Here is a 24986-nt window from a genome sequence, read left to right as displayed (position 1 = left end):
CCAATAGTTTCCCAATAAAAATTGGCCTGAAAATATGACTTCACTATATGCCATGCATTATACTAGTATATGATGAGGTCATGTTTTCGATTGGTTATTGAGACTTTTGGTTTATTTTAATAGCTTGTCAATAATTTTTTACCACATGAGGAGTCAGAGTTGTTGAACATAGTAATGCTGTGGAGTTTCAAAAATCATTTCTATAAAGCTTTAAGAATACTCATACCTGAATATCTGAAATAGCCCTGCATTATCTTCCCAAATACACTTTAATTGGTTTTATATAATTTAAGTATTCAGATACTTGGTAAATATTTTACTAATTGTCAGCAAAATGACATGTATGCCTATAAGATTATATTACTTTTAAAGTATATATAATATTTTTACTCTTTAAAGTATCTTTAAAAATCTTTATAATTCTATGATATTTAATCCTTAAAATTTGCTGGAGGTATTCTTATCTTTTAACTTTCAGATTCAATTACTTCTGCATCCTTTTGAATCTTGTTTCAAGGTAATTTTGATGTTTTGCCTCACTTATTTAAGAAAGTGCCTAGATAAAATGCAAGTTTTGAACTTTAAATAGATTTGCCTTTGGTTATCTAATGAGATATTTTGTGACTTCATGACTTTCATATTTCAAGGTCCAAAATATATGGCTTACTTTTTAAGAACTACCCAGTATTCAATGATAATGCAATGATTGCTTTTCCTCTTTCATCCTGCCCTATGTAACAATACTTAAAAGTACTATCTTCTGGCTCAAAATGGCTGTATGACTGTACCAAATGCATCCTCTCTCAGTTTTCCACTAAATTATCCACAAAGTTACACACAGAGTATGATGATTTTGGAATTAAATGTCCAAATGATTTTTTTTCCTCAGCTCTGGAATTGGAGGCATGGACAAAATTCTATCAATTTTTAGGTCAATGGATTTGTCAAATTAAGTCAATGGATCTGGTAAAGTGGGATTTCCTATGAAGATTGACATGTTATCGGCTATTTCTCTTATCTAATGAATAAATAATAAAAATCAAAAAGAAAAGAAACAAAAACCACCAACAACACTCAACATAAACAATTACAGAGATTAGTCAGAGGGGGCTGACTATATTAAATTAATTGGGTTAGGGAAAGGATAAACTTTTTTTTTTTAAAGATTGGCACCTGAGCTAACAATTGTTGCCAATCCTCTATTTTTTTTCTGCTTTTTCTCCCCAAATCCCCCAAGTACATAGTTGCATATTTTAGTTGTGGGTCCTTTTAGTTGTGGCATGTGGGACGCCACCTCAACATGGCCTGACGAGCGGTGCCATATCCGTGCCCAGGATCCCAACCAGAGAAGCCTCAGGCCACCGAAGCAGAGCATGCAAACTTAACCACTTAGCCATTAGGCCGGCCCTAAGGATAAAATTTTTGAAAGTTCAAAAGTTGAAAGTGCAAATAAGCAAAAGACAGTTATTAGTTGTCAGGGCCCTTCAACAAAGTCTGTCCATATCCTATGTGACATAAGTTATAATCAGAAATAGCCCATTTTATTTTTCTGAGGCTGCAGGTGGGAGTTCTCTTTTGGAACAGTTTGAAAAGCTGAAGGTTCTCCTTGTCAAAGAGGTTCCAATCATGTAGCTATGACCTCACCACTGTGCCTATTCCTGGAAGTGATTGGCTTCAGTTTTTTATACTCATGACAACTGATTGTACCCGAAACCCAACACAACCATTTTTTTCTCTCATTTGGGACACTAATAATGCATATTAATATATTGTACACTACATAAGGATTGAAGACACTTTATACTTTGGCTGCCTTACTTTGCTCTAGCATAGAATTATCTTGACCAGCTACTAGCTGTGTGGCTATGCTGCTTAAACTATCTGTGCCCCAGTTCCCTCATGTAAAATGGAGATCAAAAGAGTACTCTTCTCATACGTGGTCTTTGGAATTATTAAATAAATTCATATATATATATATATAAGTGACTGAAAAAATGACTGTACAAAAAAGAAATATAAAATTTTTTGTATTATTATCCCGTGGAAATAAGCTGTCTTTAGTTTGGTAGATTCTTGTTCTTCTACTAAAAATTAATCAAAAGGTTCAGAGATAAACCCATATAAATTACTCAAAGATTTGGCTTAGAAAGGCTGAGGATTGTACAGGACTTTGGAAAGTGCAAACTTCCAAAAGAGTCATTGAGGACGATACAGTCAATTCTTAATTTTTTTCTGTTTCTGAACCTGTCTTTATCCAGAATACCATACTCCTATGCCAGAAATTTTGATATAAAGCTGCCTTTTTTTTAAGTGGAAAGCTAACATTGGAACCAGAATACTAAGAACAGTGAAAGTCTCGAATTTTAAGCAACTTTACATAATTTATTTTGATGACAAAAATGGAATGCATTCTGAATTTTTTTTCCATTCACATTATGCCTCTCTCAAAAATTCTGTAGACCATTTTCTGAGCTAGAGAAAGCAAAAAGTTGGAATAGGATAGGAGAGATTTTGATTTAGTGGTGGCAACTCCACACCCAGTCTTACCTGTAGTCCTAGATCTTGATGGGTGCAAGATTCAAGTCCCAATAAGATTGGTGATCCCAACACTGAGGGGAAATAACAAGGTAACGTCTTGAAAGTAAGGAATTCCCCTGCACCTATTCATAATAGGATGAGTCAGTAGAGAAAAAATGATGGCTGCTGGATTTAGGCAGAGTGGGTCACACAGAACCACTCTTTACCCCCATTTTCTTACACTTTGAGGGAGTCACAGGGGATGATCCAGATCTTCGTATATGCCAGAAAGAAAACAAAATGTTTGAAAAAGAACCGACAGATCTATATGGGCCTCACTGTCTGGAAGAGGGTAATCTAGTTTGTCTAGACCACTGACCGGGTAAAATGATGGGACCACAGGAAATCTAAGTGGATGAAATTATGATGCATGGTGAGAAGCTGACAATCAGAGAGCAGATGCCTACTCCTGATACCATGATGCTGCATTTACCCTGGAAATGAAATGCTGCCAGAGGTTGGAGGCACACATCCATTATCACTCATTCGAGGGAACGTTTGAGTGAAAAAGGTGTGATGTTAATAATTACTTCAGACAACAGGCTTACAGCAGATGCTTCTTGAATAACAACCGAAATATACGTATGATCATCCAATCCATGGGAGAAAGGAAATAGAGGGTGCTTCCTGAATTGACTAAAGGCATATCTTAAAGGACTAATAAACCTAGATAAGATTAAGAACATGTTTTCTGACCTTAGGTAGAATTATTGGTAATGTCATTCAAACTGATATACAGAAAAAAATGAAAGAAGATATATTTTTGGTATGTAAGAATTTGTGTTTGAAAAAAATCATACCTAATAAAATTTGAGAAACAGAAATTCTGATATACAGTCATGCAGCACTTCATTATGGGGATATGTTCTGAGAAATGCATTGTTAGGTGATTTCATTGTTGTGCAAATATCTTGTACTTACACAAACCTCGATGGTGTAGGCTCCTACACACCTAGGCTATATGGTGCCGCCTACTGCTCCCAGGCTGCAAACCTGTACAGTATGTTACTGTACTGTATATCGTAGGCAGTTGTAACACAATGGTAACTATTTGTGTATCTAAACATAGAAAAGTGCAATAAAAATATGGCCAAAAAGATTTAAAAAATGGTACACCTCTATAAGCCACTTACGATGAATGGAGCTTGTAGGACTGCAAGTTGCTCTGGGTGAGTCAGGGAGTGGTGAGTGCATGTGAAGGCCTGGGACATTATTGTGTGCTGCTGTAGACTTTATAAACACTGTGCACTTAGGCTACACTAAATTTATTTTAAAAATTTTCTTTCCTTCAATAATAAATTAAGTTTAACCTACTGTAACTTTTTTACTTTATAAACTTTTTAATCTTTTAAAACTTTTTTTTTTTTTTAAAGATTTTATTTTTCCTTTTTCTACCCAAAGCCCCCCAGTATATAGTTGTATATTCTTTGTTGTGGGTGCTTCTAGTTGTGGCATGTGGGACGCTGCCTCAGCGTGGTTTGATGAGCAGTGCCATGTCCGCGCCCAGGATTCGAACCAACGAAACACTGGGCCGCCTGCAGCAGGGCGCGCGAACGTAACCACTGGGCCACGGGGCCAGCCCCAATCTTTTAAAACTTTTTGACTCGTTGTAATCACACTTAGCTTAAACATATTGCACAGCTGTACAAAACTGTTTTCTTTATATTCCTATTCTATGAGCTTTTTCTTATTTTACTTTTTAAACTTTTTTTGTTAAAAACTAAGACACAAACACACATTAGCCTAGGGTTACACAGGGTCAGGATCATCAATATCACTGTCTTCCACCTCCGCATCTTGCCCCGCTAGAAGGTCTTCAGAGGCAGGAACACACATGGAGCTGTTATCTGCTGTGATAACAATGCCTTCTTCTGGAATACCTCCTGAAGGACGCTTCTTGAGGAGGTCTCACTCTTTTCGGAAATATGTCCATGGTAGTTTGCTTGGTTTGTTTCTTTTTTCATCATAGATTTGCTTGTAAGCAGATAATGCACGATGAACTTTCTTCTCTATTAATGAAAACATTTTGGTGTTGGGTCCACGTTTTCAAACTTTTGAAGGAGCTTGTTGAGATCTGCAAAAGCTTCTGCTAAACCTTTCACTGTGACTCTATTGAGGGGTCTTCTTTTTCTTCTTGTGCAATTTACTTTTCTCTTGTCTCTTCTTCAGCTATGTGTTCCTGTTCCACTTCCTACAACTCCTCTCTAGTCAATTCCTCAGGAGCCACCTCTAGGAACTCCTCGATGTCATCATCTACACTCCAGGTTAAAGTCATTTGCCATCTCAACCACAGGCTTGTTGACTCTTGCACCTCCTCATCCTTGGCAAATTCTTTGAAGTCATGGATGAACCTCTTGAGTGTATTCTTCCAGATGCCATTCATATATTCCTTGGTGACATCACCCCAAGCCCAAGCAAGGTTCTTGATGAAGTTGTAGATGCTTGAATCCTTCCAGAATTGCATCACTCGCTTCTCAGTGTCTTTCTCATTTGCAGCAATAGCTTTGGCAAAGGTCCTCCTCATGCAGTAGGCCTTAAAAGCTGCTATAACTCCTTGATACATTGGTTGGATCAAAAAGGTGATGTTTGGAGGGAGAAACACTGGGTTGATATTTGGATGAAGATCACCAATAAAAGGAGGATTCCAGAAGCATTGTCACCAATAAGCAAAATCTTGAAAGTTAGGTTTTCTCAAGACACTACTTCTGTGGTTTTCTGCATAACAATTCAGGATGGCATCTTGAAGAGGATCTGGGTCATCCATGACTTCTTTTTTTTTTTTTAAAGATTTTAAATTTTCTTTTTCTCCCCAAAGCCCCCCAGGACATAGGTGTGTATTTTTAGTTGTGGGTCTTTCTAGTTGTGGCATGTGGGATGCTGCCTCAGCATGGGCCTGATGAACGGTGCCATGTCTGTGCCCAGGATCCAAACAGTGAAACCCCCAGCTGCCTAAGCACAGCATGCAAAATTAACCCCTCAGCCATGGGGCCAGCCCCACATCCATGACTTCTTATCACTACTGTGGTACACTGGCAGTGTGTGCCTACTAACAGGCTTGAAGGCCCTGAGGTTCTCACTGTGCCAGATCATAAAGCGTTTAAATTTGTAGCCTTCAAAATTTCCCCCAAGCAAAATTGTTATCCTGTCTTTAACAGCCTTGAAACGTGGCATTGACTTGGCCTCCTTATGGATGAAAGTCCTTGCAGATAACTGTTTCCAGAAGAGATGTTTTGTTCATATTGAATATTTGCTTGGGCAAGTAATTTTCATTTACAATAAGTTTATCTAGAGTGTCCAAAATTTCTTCAGCTGCCTTCACATCAGCACTCACAGACTCACCACTCATTTCACATCAGGTAATGAATAACAACTCCTGGATTGTTTAAACCACCCAGAGTTAGCAGTACATTCAACATCATAGTCAGGTCCAGGCTTTTCTCTTAACATCAAGCAAACTTTTTGCTTTGGCTGTGATTGTCATGGTGCTGAGAGGGATATGCTTGTGTGTCTAATCTTCAATCCAGGTCATTAGAAGTTTCTCCTTGTCTGCTATAGTATCTTCTTGAATTTGTCAGTCTCATTGGTTTCAATGAGACAGATCTTTTAATTGCTTCTGTCACTTGTCCTTGTTCTTCAAGGTTGTAGCTATAGTGAAATGGGACATGCCTGACTGGTGAGCAACAAGCAATGACTATCACTGATTTTCCACCTTTGTAGTCCTTAATCACCTTTATTTTCATTTCAGGTCAATTATTTGATGTGGCTTCTTACTGGTAACATTAGCAATGGATTTTGTACACTTAGGGGCCATGATGAACAAAACTACATGAGATTAAATCAAGCACAAGAGAAAATGATGCAATCAAAAGATGCAGTGAACACAAGATGTATGAGGCTGCTGCTGGTGTAACACAACATACTATTTTACAGTAACATTGTTTTTTAATAAGTAGAGAGGGTACAGTCTAAAATAATGATAAAAAGCACAATAGTTCGTGCGCTCCACTTTGGTGGTGCAGGGATCACTGGTTCTGATCCCTGGTGTGGACCTATGCATTGCTTAGCAAGCCATGCTATGGCAGGCATCTTACATATAAAATAGAGGAAGATAGGCACAGATGTTAGCTCAGGACCAATCTTTCTTAGCAAAAAGAGGAGGATTGGCAGCAGATGTTAGCTCAGAGCTAATCTTCCTCAAAAAACATTTAAGAAAGTATAGTATAGTATAGTAAGTACATAAACCAGTAGTATAGTTGTTTATTATCATTATCAAGTATTGTGTATTATATGCAATTGTATGTACTATACTTATATATGACTGGCAGCACAGTAGGTTTGTGTATCCCAGTATCACCTTAAACACATGGGTAATGCATTGCACTGTGAAGTTATGACAACTATAACATCACTAGGCAATAGAATATTTTCAGCTGCATTATAATCTTACGAGACCACCATTGTATATGTGGTTCAGTGTCGGCCAAAATTTTGTTATGCAGTGCATGATTGTTTATATTCTTAATACACACATATACTTATATAATTCTGATACACATATTCTTATATGTGTATAATTCTGATACACACAAATAAGGATACATAATTTTGATGTACACACTCATACATATATATAGAACACTTCATCCAACAGCAGCAGAATAAATATTCTTCTCAAGTGCCTATGGAACATTCTCAAATACGATAGGGCACAAAATAAGTTTTAGTAAATTTAAGAAAATTGAAATTATACCAATTATCTTTTCTGACTACAATGGTATGAAACTAGAAGTCAATACATGAGGAAAGCTGGAAAATCTACATATATGTGAAAACTAAGCAACACACTCCTGAACAACCAATAGGTCAAGGAAAAAATCAAAGAATATCTTGAAACCACTGAAAATGGAAATATAACATACCAAAACCTATAGGATGCTTCCAAAGCAGTTTTGAATGGGAAGCTTATAGAAATCAAAACGTGTATTAAAAAATTAGAAAGATCTCAAACAACCTAACTTTACATCTCAAGGACCTAGAAAAAAAAAAATTAAGCCTAAACATGGCAGAAGGAAGGAAATGATAAAGATCAGAGCAGAAATAAATGAAATAGGGGCCTGAAAAGTAAGAGAAAAGATCAGCAAAACTAAGAGCTGGTGTTCTGGAAAAAAAAGTTGAAAAACTATAATAAGACTAAGAAAATAAGAAAGAAGACAAAATCAGAAATGAAAGAGGAGACATTATAATCAACACTACAGAAATACAAAGGGTCATAAGAGAGTTCAATGAACAATTATACACAAACAAATTAGATAACCTAGAAGAAATGAATAATTTCCTAGAATAATACAACCAACTAAGACTGAACCAAAAGAAATAAAACTCTGAACAGACCAGTTACTAGTAAGGAGATTGAATCAGCAATCAGAAACCTCCCCAAAAGGAAAAGTTCAGGACCAGATGGCTTGACTGGTAAATTCTATCAAACCCTAAAAGAAGAATTAATACCAATACTTTTCTAAAACTCTTTAAAAAAACTGAACAGGAGTGAACAACTCCAAACTCATTTTACAAGGCCAGTATTACACTGACAGCAAAGCCAGATAAAATACTACAAGAAAAGAAAATTATAGGTCAACATCTCTGATGAAAATAGGTGCAAAAGTCCTCAATAAAGTATTAGCAAACAAAATTCAAGAACTCATTAAAAGGATCATACACCATGATAAAATGGGATTTATCCCTGGGATTCAAGGATGGTTCAACATCCATAAACCAATCAATGTGATACACCACATTAATAGAATGAAAGATAAAAATCATATGACCATCACAGTAGATGCAGAAAAACATTAGACAAAACCAACATCCTTTCATGATAAAAACACTCAACAGATTAGGTATAGAAGGAACATACCTCAACATAATAAAGGCCAAATATGACAAACCTACAACTAACATTACATTCAGAGAAAAACTGAAAGCTTTGCCTCTAAGATCAGAAACAAGACAAGGATGTCTACTCTCACCACTCTTATTCAACATAGTAATGGAAGTGCTACATAGAGCAATCAGGCAAGACAAAGAAATAAAAGATCTCCAAATCATAAAGAAAGAAGTAAAATTGTCATTACTTTCAGATCATATGATCTTATACACTGAACATCCCACAAACTTAACTAGAAAACTGTTGGATCTACTCAATGAATTCTGTAAAGTTGCAGGACACAAAAATCAATACACAGAAATCAGTTGCATTTCTATACACTAACAATGAAACATCTGAAAAAAGAAAAAAGAAAACTATCCCATTCACAACAGTACCAAAAATAATAAAATGCCTACAAATAAATTTAACCAAGGAAGTGAAGGATCTGTAAAATGAAACAGCAAAACTTTGTTGAAGAAATTGAAGAAGAAACAAACAAATAGAAGAGCATCCTGTGTTCATGGGTTGGAAGAGTTAATACTGTTCCAATGAATGCTACCCAAAGCCGTAAACAGATTCAATGCAATTGCTATCAAAATTCCAATATCATTTTTCCTTTTCATAGAAATAGAAAACACAATCCTAAAATTTGTATGAAACCACAAAAGACCCCAAACAGCCAAAGCAATCATGAGAAAGAAGAGGAGAACCAGAGGCATCACATTTCCTGATTTCAAACTATACTACAAATCTATGGTAATTGCAACACTATGGTTCTGGCATAAAAATAGACACATAGATCAATGGAACAGAATAAAAAGCCCAGAAAAAAAACCCTGCATATATTGTAAACTCATATTTGATAAAGGAACAAAGAACATCCAATGGGGACAGGATATTCTTTCCAACAAATGGTGCTGGGAAAATTAGATGACTACATATAGAAAAATGAAATTGCACCCCTAATTAAACCACTCACAAAAATTAACTGGAAACGGATCAAAGAATTAAACATAAGACCTGATACTATAAAACTCCTAAAAGAAAATATAGGTGAGAACTTCCTCAACATTGGTCTTTGTAATGATGTTTTGAACATGATACCAAAAGCACAAGCAACAAAAGGAAAAAGAATGTGGGACTACATCAAACTTAGAAGCTTCTGCACTGCAAAGAAATGTTAATAAAATAAAAATGCAATCTATGGAATGGGGGAAGATATTTGCAAACCATGCATTGTCAAGGGGTCAATATCTAAAATTTATAAAGAACTCATACAACTCAATAGCCAAAAAGAAAAAAAAATTGAAAAAATGGACAAACTAAATAGATATTTTTCCAAAGAAGACATACAGGTGACCAACAGCTACATAAAAAAGATACTCAAATCACTAATCATCAGGAAAATGAATATCAAAACCACAATGTGCTGTCACCTCACACCTGTAAGAATGGCTATCATCAAGAGGATGAGAGATAACAAGTGCTGGCAAGGATGTGGGAAAAAAGGGAACTGTTTTGCACTGTTCGTAGCTGGTTTTTTTTTTTTTTCACCATCAGGTACCAAGCAGCTTCTCTCTCTTTTTTTTCTAGTTTTCTTTTAAAGATTGGCACCTGAGTTAACAACTGTTGCCAATCTTTTCTTTTCTTCTTCTTCTCTCCAAAGCGCCCCCTCCCCAGTACATAATTGTATATTCTAGTTGTAGGTCGTTCTGGTTGTGCTATGTGGGATGCCACCTCAGCATGGCCTGATGAGTCGTGCCATGTCCGCGCTCAGGATCCAAACCAGTGAAACCCTGCGTCACTGCAGGGGAGCATGTGGACTTAATCCCTTGGCCACAGGGCCAGCCCTGTACTATTGGTGGTTTTGTAAACTTGTTCAGCCACTATGGAAAAAAATATGGAGCCTCCTCAAAAAATTAAAAATAGAACTACCATATGATCCAGCAATCCCACTTCTAGTATTTATCCAAAGGAAATCAAAACAGGTTATTGAAGAGATGTGGGCACTCCCATGTGTACCGTAGCATTATTCACAGTAGCCAGGATGTGGAAACAACCTACATCTGTCAGTGATGAGTGGATAAAGAAGATGTCATATAAATATACACACAATGTAATACCATTCAGCCATGAGAAAAGTGGAAATCTTGTCATTTGCCATAACATGGATAGACCTTGATAACATTACTCTCAGTGAGATTAAGTCAGACAGAGAAAGACAAATGCTTTTGATATATCTTATATGTGGAATCTTAATAAATTGAACTCAAAAAACCAGAGTGGAATGATGGTTACCAAGGGCTGGCTGGTGGGGGAATGAGCGAGATGTTGTTCAGGGGTACAAACTAACAACTTGTAGATAAAAAAGTCCTAGAGATCTAATAGACAGTACAGTGATTATAGACAGATAGACCCACCATATTATAAATATTAAACTTGCTAGGAGATTAGATCTCAATTGTTCCTATCACTAAAAGAGATGATAATTATGTGATGTGATAGAGATATTAGCTAATGCTATAAAGGCAATTACATTGCAATATAAATGCATCAAAATCAATATGTTGTACACTTTAAACTTATACAATGATGTATGTCAATTATGCCTCAAAATATACTAATTAATTTTTAAAAATTTACTGGAGATGGAAGTAAGGGGAATTTAGTCAGCTGAACCAAAGAATAGGAGAAAGATAGTACAATTGCAAAAAACAAAAACCAAACAGTATGTGTGACATGAAAGTAATTATACATGTATGTAAAGTTTTATTCCTCACATACTTGTATACCTAATTTCCGAATGGTTATTTTGAAATGAAATTGAAATAACATATACAAAATCACCTTAAAATAATTAAAACATTGTGCAAATAGTTGACATTACTGTTGGTTAATAATTTGCATAACAATATTTTACTTCAATAATTTAATAACTCTATTACCCATAAGATACACTGAATATTCTATTGAAATATACAGAGCCTAAAGTAAAATTTGTTCTATAATGAACAATATCTTGTGAAAGAAACTGATTTAAATATTAAAAATGTCTTGAGTTGTCAAATAACTCACTATGAAAATTACTCCTTGCTGGCAGTGACGATTATTATCCCAAGAGTACGAACTGTTATTGTTTTAAATTGTTCATTTCACTATTTTTTAACTTCTTCGAAAAGTCATAATCACTCAGGACAGTTAACTTGGAAAATAACATCAACTTGATTGATTTTTCAGCTCTCCATTTCTTTACTTCAAGTGTTGAGTACAATATCTATGTCAAAAATTAACTGATTAGTTGAGGTTATATTATTCTGCATACGAAACATGTGCATGGCAATGAATATTCTTAAAAGATTGAAGTAGTATAGCTATTATGAGTGCTCATGAAGGAAGAATATAGAAGGATAAAGAGTAATGCTCAAAGGTAATCCTTTTAGCCGTCAAAGCGGTATGTTTTCAGTAGTCTAGAAAAGAGTAATTGTCTTTTTTAAACATCATTTGCATAGTGATAGTCAAGATTATATTTATCATAAAGATACAATATTTGATTCTTCCTTCAGAAAATGTATTCTTGGGTACAAAATGGAGACCCGTTTTAAATTATACTGTGTTGTTGTCTCTTCTCTGATTGGTTTAATATTCCATATGAAGAATATTCCACATGAGAATACAGCAGAGGAAAGATCATTTATTTTTTTTAATTTTAAATTACTTCTACTTATTTAAAAGTTATCTTAGAATTTTTTTGTCTTTTTAATTAATTAATTATTATTTATTTATTTTTGGTGAGGAATACTGGCCTAGAGCTAGCACCCACGCCATTCTTCCTCCTTTTGCCTGAGGAAGATTATCCCTGAGTTAACATCTGTGCCAATCTTCCTCTATTTTGTATGTGGGACACCGCCACAGCATGGCTTGATGAGCAGTGTGTAAGTCCACTCCCAGGATACAAACCCACAAACCCCGGGCTGCTGAAGCAGAGCATGTGAACTTAACTACTATTCCACTGGGCTGGTCCCATTTTTTGTTTTAAACAAATATGGTTGTAATCAATTGCCCAGATAAATATCTGTGACACACTCTTGCTCCTGAGGGCTTATACACAGTTCCCTCTTTAATAGCACTGGTTACAAAATGGGCTTTAGAGAACATTACAGGGGGTCATATCAAGTGCCTCATGGCTTCCAGAATGACTTTCTGAGGAATACTAAGCAGACTCTATTCCAATCCAGGTACCAGATATATTTCAATTTACTGTTAGCTGACATTTGTTACTGATTTATTATAGACAATACTTTTATCACATTTTTAGTGAAAATATTAAAATGCAAAATCTAATTTCACTCAAATTTCCATCAAATGTAGTAACAAACATAAAGATTAAATTTGGAAACATTTGGTGCTACTTTAGTCTCATTTTTAAATGTTTTAAATTATTATTTCTGATCTCATTCACCTAACAATGTACAAATACATAACGTCTGTCATATGTTAAGCCATTGTGATATGAAGACAATGATCCCTGTGCTAAACGACACATTTGAAGACTTGAATGTCCACGTTTGTCCTTTTCTGGAGTAACTTAGAATTATTTTTACCTTCCTGACTCCAATATATATGTTCTCCAGTGAAAGCTATATGTTTCGTTTTACATTCTAGCATAGTTTGACCTTTTATTTTGACATTCAGTCATCTGCTTTGAAGAAATCTCACTTGATGACTGCTTTCCTGAGGACATACCTCATGGATTTCCGATCGCTTTTAATGCGGTGTTATTCTCCATTTAATCATTTCAAATCTATTAAATATCAGCATAGTTCCTTAGATTATCATTAAAACACTTTAAAATAGCTCATTACTGCAATATCTTCACATTGCTCCATCTAGATAAACATTAAGCAACCATTCCATTAAGCTTTGTCCATTAGATGAATATAGAATATGCTTCGAAGGCATAATTCATCTGCTCATCAGAGTTGGGAAAAATCCTTGCTTTAACTTTGATATTTGCTCTATTTACTTCGTACTCATTCCTGAACCATTTATCTCTTATCAGTGACATTTCTTACTCAGTAATAAAATAAGGGAATATAGAAAAATCATGCTTTCTACTTTTAAATACTTTTAAAATAAGCAGAGATAAACAATGTTTAAATTTCTGAAAGAATTTTCCACTTGGCAAGCTTTTTCTAATAAGTATTACTTTGTTTTTATCTATGGTAAATGATATTTTTCCTCTTTAAAAATTATTCACTTATATTCACAAGTTATTCTGAATTCCAGGCTATTTCAATTCCAATTAGTACAAGGATAAGTCTTTTTTTTTTCAGGATAATTCAGAAGAAACTGCTGTTTTTCCCCCTGCCATTTTGCGCATATGGGCTGCCCAAGACAGCCTTCATGACCCTTTTAGCTTTGGTAAACTTGACATTGGCCTCTTCCTGACTATAGGTCCCTGACTTTCCCTTTCTTTAGAAAACTTGTAATTGTAAATTCTTTTTCTGCTCCTTTGAGACAGAAATTTTCTCCCAGCCTTTACCAGTTTTTACAACCTCTGGAATGCCTTTCTCAAGGACCTGGGAGCCATCTCTTTGAAATGTAATCATCAAAGGAAATAGTGCCCTTATCTCCCACTCTCTGTGGAGCTCAACTTCAAAGTGATAATTAGCAGACACAAATGGCTTAACCACGTTGACCAACCTTCCCCCTTACATCTTCCAGTGCTTTTCCACTAGCTCACCACAGCTCTTAAAAATCCCACTTTTTGTTTCAGCAGAGTTGAGTTTGATTTCTCTCCCCGCTATAGTAGTCTTGAAGAAAGCATTCCTCACCTGTTTCTCTATCCAGTGCAATTTTTCTTTGATAAGGCTGTACAAGACATATTTATTTCTGAAAAAAGTAAGTGTACCAGTAATCTGAGACCACTTGATATGGAAGTCTAATAATAATAAATATAATGACAACTAGACTAAAATCTATTGAGTGTTTACTATATGCAAAATATCTATATGAATCAACTTACTGAATCATGAAAACCAATACACACATACACACACACATATCTGTCTCCCCATAATTAACATATGGAACAAAAGCAGTACTTTCTAATATAGAAAAATAATAGGTGTGGGTATTAAAAAGCAGAAAATTTTTTATAAGTTTACTATTCTTGTCTAATCCCATTATTGCATTTTCCACTTAAGTAGCATAAACTAAATATTAGTGAACTGATACTTTTTAAATACTTGTATTTTTTAATAAACACCATCTCTAACCAGTGTTCCAACTCTTCAAATGGGGTAATGAAATGGAATGCACAGTAAGTCTTGTGAATGACATGGTGGGTGACTAATGAATAGGATGCTGATTCAGAGACCCACAACGCCTTTCTTATGCCAGTGGGAGGGAATGGAGTTTTCTCACATAAATGCAGAAGATCTTACTCCTCACGTTCTCTGGTCATTTTCTGGGTCTACTAACTCTTTTCTTGACTCACTTCTCCAGATCAGCTCTTAGGCTTGGACCCTACCTGGTAACTCACGCTATTTTTCTTCCAACACCCTATTTGTCTTTTCACCAAAGAAAACAAAATTGTTTTTATTTCACAACATACCCTGAGTCAAACTAATTTTTAAAATGTGCTTTTTCTTCAGGGCAGAAAATGTTCAAAGTTCCAATATTTCAAAAGACAAGATGAAAGACAAACGCCTACTTTTCTCCCATGCAAGCAATCAATCAAAAGGTAAGCAAACACAAAGTTAGGGTTTCCACATTAACCATATGTAGAAGGACAGAAAAATTCATAGTCTGCTATGTATATATCCTGTGGTGATAATTTTATGCTGAACAGGACATGCAATATTTTATAATAGTGAGTAAGTCCCTTTAGTATTATATTTTCCCATTTTGCTTTCCTTCCTTAAATAAGATTTGTATGTACATCTTTCCTAAATATTCATGAAATTACTTGGAGTAGGAAATTTTGACTATGTTGGACATTTAGAATTTTTAAAAACTCAAGGATGTTTTTCTGCAATGTTCACAACACTCAATCATTGCCTCTCAGGTTACCACCACATTTGCTTAAAACACACTCATATACAAGTTTATAATATAAATTTCACTTACATATCTTGGAAGATACTTAAGGACAGGATTTGGTTCCATTTCTGTTTCAATGCCTGTAGAGCCAAGAATAAAAACCGAAAGGAAATCAGATCTATAAAATTCGGTAAGAATGAAAGTTTTCTGAAAAATAAGTTGCAATTTTTTAAGTAGCTTGCTTTTATTGGTGTCTCAAATTTATTCACAACTAACCTCCTACTAAAATTTAATTACTTCATGAATGTAAATAGTCTTTATTTAAATGTTGTAATATTCATATAAAACATTGTGGACACTGACTATAAAACAAATAGAATTTGATACACACATGAAGCCAAGAGGATCAAAAGAAATCTGCAAGTAGACAAAGAGAGGAAAGACAAAACAACACAGTGCATGTTGCCGGGCAGAGTGGCGGAGCTGCACTGGGTTTGCCCCAGTTAAGCCGGGAAAAGAAAAGGTTGCCATCACTCCTAGGCTCCAGTGAGGCAGCAAGGGTAAATGCTTCCCTGAAATAAAGATTCACCCAGCTACTCCACCCCGAGTTTTCTACAAATTGTAATCTATGAAATAAAAGCTTTCGAGAGAAGTAGTGCAATTGTACTTAGACCTGAAGAATTGAAGCAGAATGCATTATAGAGATTCAAAAAAATGAAAATACGGAAAAGTGGTGTGGAGGACAGAAGTTCTAACAAATGTCTAAATGGGAACCTAGAAAAATGTATACTGAAAGTATGATGGAGGAACTATTTGAGAGTTAGTGGTTAAGCTTTTTTCAGAACTAGTGGAACATATGAACTGGAGAAAGAGAAAGCACATTTGAAAAAAATGGGAAAATTGTAGCAAAAAAAGCCAAAGAGAAAATCTTAAAGTTAACTAGAGCACAAACACTTTTGACCTGAACAGTCAGTTGTAGACTACTTAGTGTCTACATTCAAAGAAGAGAGAGCTGTATTCAAAGAACAGAGAGGAAGTATTTGTCGAGTTAAAGTCTCATACCAGGCCAAATTATCTGCATTGATTTTCTATTGCTGCTGTGACGAGTCACCATAAACTTAGTGGCCTAAACAATACGAATTAAACAGGTTACAGTTCTATAATTCGAAAGAGCAACGTAGGCTTCATTGGGCTAAAATCCACGTGTCCGCAGAGGTGCATTTCTCTCTGTGCTCTCTAGGAGAGAATTTATTGCACTACATGCTAGAAGCCACTTGTATTCTTTGGTTCATGGCCCCTTTCCTTCATCTTCAAAGCCAGCCACACAGTATCTCTGTGCTTCCATCTTTATGACTCTTTCTCTGACTCTCCTTTTCTGCCTCTCTCTTTCTCTTATAAAGACCCTTGTGATGGCAACTGACCTCCCTGGAAAATCCAGGCTCTTCTCCTTAGTTTAAAGTCAGCTGGATAGGAAGATTAATTTCCCTCACAAGCTTAAGTCCACTTTGTCATGTAATTTAATATATTCACAGGTTCCAAGGAGTAGGGTATGGATACCTTTGGAAGACATTATCATGCCTTTTATATTATCTTTCAGGAGGAAGGACAAATTAAGGACATTTTCACATAATCAAAAACTGAAGGGTCTGGTCCGGTGGCGCAGCGATTAAGTTCTCACATTCCACTTTGGTGGTCCAGGGTTCACTGGTTAAGATCCCAGGTGTGGACCTACACACCACATGTCAAGCCATGCTGTGGCAGGCATCCCACATATAAAGTAGAGGAAGATAGGCACACATGTTAGCTCAGGGCTAATCTTCCTCAAAAAGGAAAAAAAAACAGAAAAATATTACCACCAACAACATGCATTCAATAAATTAATAAAGTAAATATTTCAGGAAGAAAAACATATAATCCCATAAGAAAAATCATTATTGTAAAGAACACTAAAGCAAGTTTTGCAATGAATAAAATTTTTAGGAAAAAAATCCAAACAATCTGTAGAAAATGATGACTTTAGTGTTTATTGGGGAAAGTTAAAAATAGAAAAAAGTAAAATAATAGACAAAAACTAATAATTTTGTAGTAAATGATTGAAGTATTTAGATTATATTTTGGTGAGACTGCTTTAGATAACTTTAGATGTATCAAATTATTTATGCATATTAAAAGGTAAAGTATTATCCTCTAAAATAATAACAAGATTGAATATAGCTCTCAAACTAATACAGGAAAGATAGAAAAAAATTAAAATCCATTTTGCAGTGATAACATCGGTAAGTAAAGCAAAAAGCCAAAAAAATTTGAAGATAAATCATAGATAAATGGAAAGTAAGTCAAAAGGTGTTTGAAAAGCAAATATATCAATAATCACAACAAACATAAATTAACAAAGCATTCTGTTTAAAAGATAGTGAATTTTCATTTTGGATGTTAAAAAATCCAGATATAAAAAATGCCTGGATTTTAAAAAGCACACCAAAAGATAGGTCACAGAATACATCAACAGTTTTTATGCAGGTCAAGCAGTGGTTTAAAAACTAACAGAAGAAAAATATCATGGATGTCAACTAGACTTATTATGATCATTTTGCAGTATATACAATTATCAAATCATTGCATCGTACACCTGACACTAATATAATATGTCAATTACACCTCAATAACAAAAGAAAAATATCAACAACTTTTACCTAAAACTTGGAAAGTGTATGAAAATAACTCATGGTTTGAATTGCATCATGCCAGAATCCATAAGTTGAAGTCCTAATCCCTAGTACTTCAGATGTGACCTTGCTTGGAAATAGGTTCAGATGTAATTAAGTTAAGGTGAGGTCATACTGGAGTTGAGTGGGCCTCAATCCAATATGACTGATGTCCTTGTATAAAAAGGAAATGTGGAGACAGACACAAACACAGAGAGAACACCATGTGAGCATGAAGACAGAGATCAGAATGATGTATCTACAGATTGCCAGCAAACCACCAGAAGCTAAGAGTGAGCCATACAACAGATTTTCCTGCACAGCCCTCAGAAGGAGCAGACCTGCCCACACCATGATCTTAGACTTTAAGCCTCCAGAACTATGAGACAAGAAATTTCTATTGTATATTACACTCAGTTTATGGTACTTTGTTACAGCAGCCCTAGAGAACTGATGCAAGAACCAAATTCTAAAACTTTATAATTACAAGTGGATTCAAGGAACAATATAAATTTGGTGATCATCTATAGTAAATAAAGAAATTTAATACTTAATTAATAACTTTCCTTGTAATACCAGGCCAAGATGATTTTATAGTTCTACCACACTTCCAAGGAATAAAACATTTCCAAAGATACACAAATTTGTACAAAGAATATAAAAAAGAAAGAATGCTCTGCAACTTAATTTATGAGGCCTACTATAGGTTGATCATTGTTGTGACTGTGGAATTAAAGCATTAACAAAACAAACTTCATTTGCTCATAAAACACAGTATCAGTGAAAGAATAAACCTACAGATCAATGGAACAGAATAGACAGGAAAGAGACCTACGCAAATATAGTTAACTGATATTGAACAAAGGCCTAAAATCAATTAAATGGAAAAAGGATAGGTATTTTTCACAAATGGTGCTAGAATCATGGATGTCCATATGCAAAACAAACAAACTATACGCAGACCTTACATCTTACACAAAATCAACTCAAAGATCACAGACCTTGAGGTAAAATGTAAAAATGTAAAATTCCTAAAAGACAAGGTAGGAAAATCTATGTGATTTTTGGATAGATGAGTTTTTAGCTACAACACCCAAAGCATAATCTGTGAAAACAAGTGATAAGCTGAACTTGACTACAATTAAATGCTTGTGCTCCCTTAAAGACATTGTTAAGAGAATCAAAAGACAAAGCCAGAGACCTGAATAAAATATTTACAAAATATATTTTAAAAAGGACTTTTTTCCAAAATATACAAAGAGCTCTTCAACCTTAACAATAAGAAACAAACAATTCAATTTAAAAAATCAGCAAAAGTTCTGGACAACCCACCAAAGAATATGTAGGGAGGGCAAGAGCTGCTCAATATCGTTTGTGATTAAAGAAATGTAGATTAAAACAACAATGAAATGCCACTACACAACTGTTAGGCTGGCTAAAATTCAAAACCTGATGATACCAATGGCTTGAGAGAATGTGGAGCAACAGAAATTCTGATTCATTGTGTATGAGAATGTAAAAATGGTATATTCAATTTGGAAGGCAGTTTGGTATTTTCTTACAAAACTATATATAGTTTTACAATTTGATTTAGCAGTCACTCTCCGAGGCATTTAACCAAATGAATTGAAAACCTAGGTCCATAGAAAAATCTCCATGTGAATCTTTATAACATCTTTGTTCATAATCAACAAAAATTGAAAGCAACCAACACGTCCTTCAGTACGTGAGTGGATAACTAAACTATGGCATATCCCTACATTGGAATACTATTCTCTCATAAAATAAATGAACTGTCAAGCAACACAAAAACGTGGATGAATCTTAAATCTATACTGCTAAGTGAAGGAAGCTACTCAAAAATGCTACATGTTGTGTGATATCACTTAAATAACATTCTAGAAAAGGCAAGCTTATAGAGATGATACAGCGATCAATGGTTGCCAGAAGTTTGGGGACCATGGTAAGTTGAATAGGTATATCATAAAGCAGATTTCAGGGAAGTGAAACTGTTCTGTGTGATACTATAACAGTAATTACATATATATTTTTCAAAACTCATAAAAATTTACAGCACAAAGAGTGAACCTATTGTATGCAAATTAAAATACATATATATAAGCACATATATATGACAGAAATACATACATATATGCATATATATATATATATGACAAAAGAATCTATACATATTGGAAATGTGTGAAATGATCTCGCGGAAGAGGGTAGAGGAAAGAGTTCCTCTTCTAAATAGCTTCAGAAACAAAGGCAGAATGTGAGACTAATGGCAAAGGCGACTGTGCTTGAGCACTTTACTATAGTCAATAAAGTTGTTTCACATAAAAAAGGAATGCTGAATTGTTACCGAATTGGTATCAGTTCATGTGCAATAGATTTTATATTTACTTTATTTTTATTGAGATATAATTGGCCTATAACATATTAGTTTTAGATGTACAACATAATGATTCAATATATGTACATATTGCAAACTAATCACCACAATGTCTACTTATCCATCAGCAACAGAGTTACAAACGCCTTTTCTTATAATGAGAACGTTTAGATTTACTCTCTTAGCAACTTTCAAATATACGATACAGTATCATTAACTATAGTCATCATGCTGTGTATTACATCTCCAGGACTTATTTTATAACTGGAAGCTTGTACTTTTGAGGCTTTCCACTGATTTTGCTCACCCCCACTCCCTGTCTCTGGCAACCATCAATCTATTCTCTGTATCTACGAGTTCAGTTTTTGTTTTTGTTTTTTAGATTCCACATATAAATGAGATCATAGGTATTTCTTTTTCTCTGTCTGATTTATTTCACTTAGCAAAATAACAGGATTTCATTATTGTTTATGAGGGAAATATTTTGATATTCCATTGTGTATATATACCTACTACATTTTTCTGTATTTATCCATCAGTGGACATTTATTTTGTTTCCATGTCTTGGCTATTGCAAATAATGTCGCCAAGAACATGGGGGGAGTCTTTTTGCATTAGCATTTTCATTTCTTTTGAATAAATACCTAGAAGTGGAATTACTAGATCATATGGTCATTCTGTTTTTAGTTTTTTGGGGAAACTCCATACTGTTTTGCATAGTGGCTGCACCAATTTACACTCCCATCAACAGTGCACAAGGATTCCCTTTTCTCTACATTCTCATCAACACTTATTATTTCCTATCTCTTTGAGAATAGCCATTCTAACAGGCCTGAGGTGACATCTCATTGTGGTTTTGATTTGCATTTCCCTGATGATTAGTGATATTGACCACTTTTTCATGTACCTGTTGGCCATTTGCATGTCTTGTTTGGAGAAATGTCTTTTCAGTTACTTTGCCAATTTTTTAATCAAGTTATCTGTTTTTTAGCTGCAGGGTTGTATGAGTTTTTTATATATTTTGGATATTAACCACTTATCAGATACATTATTTGCAAATATTTTCTCCCACTTGGTAGGTTGACTTTTCATTTTGTTGATGGTTTCCTTTGCTCTGCAGAAGCTTTTTAATTTGATGTAGTCCCACTTGTTTATTTTTGCTTCTATTGTCTTTGCTTTTGGTGTCAGATCCAAAAAACCATTGCCAAACACATGGTCAAGGAATTTACCACCAGTGTTTTCTTCTGGGACTTCTATGGTTTCAGGTCTTATGTTCAAGTATTTAATCCATTTTGAGTTGATTTTTGTGTATAGTGTAAGAGAGTGATCCAGTTTCATTCTTTTGCCTGTGACTGTCCAGTTTTCCAAACACCATTTACTGAAGACTGTCCTTTCCCCATTGTACAGTCTTAGATCCTTTGTCCTAAATTAATTGACCATGTACATGTGGGTTTGTTTCTGGGCTCTCTATTCTGTTCTATTGATCTATTTTTATACCAATACCATACTGTTTTGATTACTGTAGCTTTGTAATATAGTTTTACATAAAGGAGCATGATGCCTTCAGGTTTGATCTTCTTTTTCAAGATTGCTTTGGCTATTTGGGATCTTTTGTGGTTTCATACAAATGTTAGGATTGTCTGTTTCTGTGAAAAATGCCATTGGAATTTTGATAGGGATTGAATTAAATCTGTAGATTGCTTTGGGTAGTATGGACATTTCAAGAATATTAATTCTTCCAATAATGAGCATGGAGTATCTTTCCATTTATTTATGTTGTCTTCAATTTCTTTCATCAATATCCTATAGTTTTTAGTGTACAGGCCTTTCACCTTCTTGTTAAATTTATTCCTAGGTATTTTGTTCTTTTTGATGAAATTCTAAATGAGATTTAAAAACAAATTCTCTTTAGTTAATTCATTATTAGTCTATAGAAATTCAACTGATTTTTGTATATTGCTTTTGTATCCTACAACTTTTCTGAATTTGTTTATTACTTCTAACAGTTTTGTGGTGGAGTATTTAGGGTTTTCCATACATATGTCATCTGTAAATAGTGACAGTTTTACATCTTTCTGTTTTTTATTTGGATGTCTTTAATTTCTTTTTCTTGCCTAATTGCTCTGGCTAGTACTTTAATCCTATGTTGAATAAAAGTAGTGAGAATGAGCATCCTGTCTTGTTTCTGATCTTAGAGGAAAAGCTTTCAGCTTTTCACCATGAGTATGATGTTAGCTGTGGACTTGTTATACATGGCTTTCATTATGTTGAGGTACATCCCCTCTATACTCACTTTGTTGAGAGTTTTTATCATAAATGGATGTTGGATTTTCTCAAATGCTTTCTCTGCATCTATTGGGATGACCATATGATTTTTCTCCTTCAATTTGTTAATGTCATGTATTACACTGATCGATTTGTGGATATTGAATCATCTTTGTATCCCTGGAATAAACCCCACTTGATCATGGTGTATGATCCTTTTAATGTATTGTTGAATTTGGTTTGCTTATATTTTATTGAGGATTTTCGCATCTATGTTTATCAGGGATATTGGCCTGTAATTTTCTTTCCTTGTAGTGTCCTTTTCTGGTTTTGGTATCATTGTAATGCTGGCCTTGTAAAATGAGTTTGGAATTGTTCACTCCTCTTCAATTTTTTCAAAGAGTTTGAGAAGCATTGGAATTAATTCTTCTTTAAATGTTTGGTAGAAATTACCAGTGAAGCCGTTGATCCTGAACTTCTCCTTGTTGGAAGATTTTGGATTTCCAATTCAATCCCTTTACTACTAATTGTTCTGTTCAGATTTTCTATTTTTTCATGATTTGGTCTTAGTAGGTTGTATGTTTCTGGGAATTTATCCATGTCTTCTAGGTTATCCAATTTGTTGGCATATAATTGTTCACAGTAGTCTCTTATGATCTGTTGTATTTTTATGGTATCACCTGCAATGTCTCTTCTTTCATTTCAAATTTTACTTATTTGAGTTCTCTTGGTAAGTCTAGCCTAAGGTTTGTTTATTTTGTTTATATTTAGGTATTTTTTAATTTCTTTTTGGGATATTCAGACATCTCATTGTAAAGGTCATCTCTGTATTTTATTATATGTATCCTTAATCATTTCATGCTTTGGATACTATACTAAATTGAGGGTTTTTCTTTTTAAATTTTAATACCCAATCATTAATTTATAGTATGGAAATATAATTATTTTTCTCTATTTTGACTTTCTACTTTGCAGTCTTGTTACATTTCAGTATTTCTAAAAGCTGTTTCATGGAATATTTGAGATTTTTAATATAAATAATCACATGTTCTGCTTAGAAACTTGTTTTATTTTTTCATTCCTACTCGGCATAAATGTACTACTTTTTCATGAATTACTGCACTGGCTAGGATCTCAATAACATGATGTATAGCAGTGGTGGAAGTGAACATTTTTTATTTTTCCTGAATGTACAGGGAAAGCATTCAGTCTATTACCAGTGTGACATTATGCTTAAGTGTTTTGCACATCTCCTTTATCAACTTGAATTTCCATTTTATTCATAGTTTCCTGAGAGTTTTTAGCATGAATAGCTATTAAATTGTGGCAAATGATTTTGTGAAACTATTGCAATAATCCTATTGTTTTCTTACAAACTTTTAACTTGTTAAATTTCATTGATTAGTTTTCAGACATTAAACCAAATTGCATCCCTGATATAACTCCACTTGGTCTTGTCATATTGTGCCTCCAATATATTGGTGGATTTGATTTACCTCCTATCTTCCTGAATCGTATTTGACCCTCACAGGTAAATTAACACTTCCAGTTGTAGTTTCTCTTAGCAACTTGTATCCTCCTCTGAAAATAACTGTAAAAATTGGTATAATGTATTTACTTATGGAACTGTTTTTATTAATAGTTGTATTAGCATTACATTGTGAGCTTCATGAAATCAGAATTTTAGCTGTTGTACAATTAATCCCATGCACTTAGTAAATAATAAGAATTAAATATGTGTCAAGTAAAAGTATAAATTCATGAAGACTGAAACACTAAAATACATGACATGATAGTATACATTTTTCAGATAATTAATAAGTCACCATGCTTGATAGCAAATGTAGCAATGTGTGAAATTGGCTAGTATCTACATTATATATCTTATTTTCTATGATTTTATGTGGAATATTTGGATAACTTGGAGAATTATTTTTAAAAAGATATATCATTGCTATATAGAGCTTGTTATATTTTTTAAAAAATGTAATGCTTAGGTAATATAATCAAACCCCAGAATCATAATTTTCTTTCTTACAATGAGAATAAATAATACTTAAGTTGGCTTTCATTT

The 24986-nt window shown here is 34.3% G+C and overlaps 1 long non-coding RNA gene across 1 annotated transcript in view; it reads right to left on the bottom strand.

Annotated features, from left to right (window-relative positions):
* LOC139044952 (uncharacterized) overlaps nt 1-24986 on the bottom strand; it is a 309642-nt gene that overhangs the window by 191611 nt on the left and 93045 nt on the right. The window contains exon 2 of the long non-coding RNA XR_011502430.1: nt 15635-15687. This is a non-coding gene — a long non-coding RNA (uncharacterized lncRNA). The remainder of the gene's footprint in view (nt 1-15634; nt 15688-24986) is intronic.

Source organism: Equus asinus, chromosome 3 (assembly GCF_041296235.1).
Source record: "Equus asinus isolate D_3611 breed Donkey chromosome 3, EquAss-T2T_v2, whole genome shotgun sequence".
NCBI lineage: Eukaryota > Metazoa > Chordata > Mammalia > Perissodactyla > Equidae > Equus > Equus asinus.
Note: the sequence above shows the minus strand (reverse complement) of the source record. Positions and strands in the feature narration are given on the sequence as shown.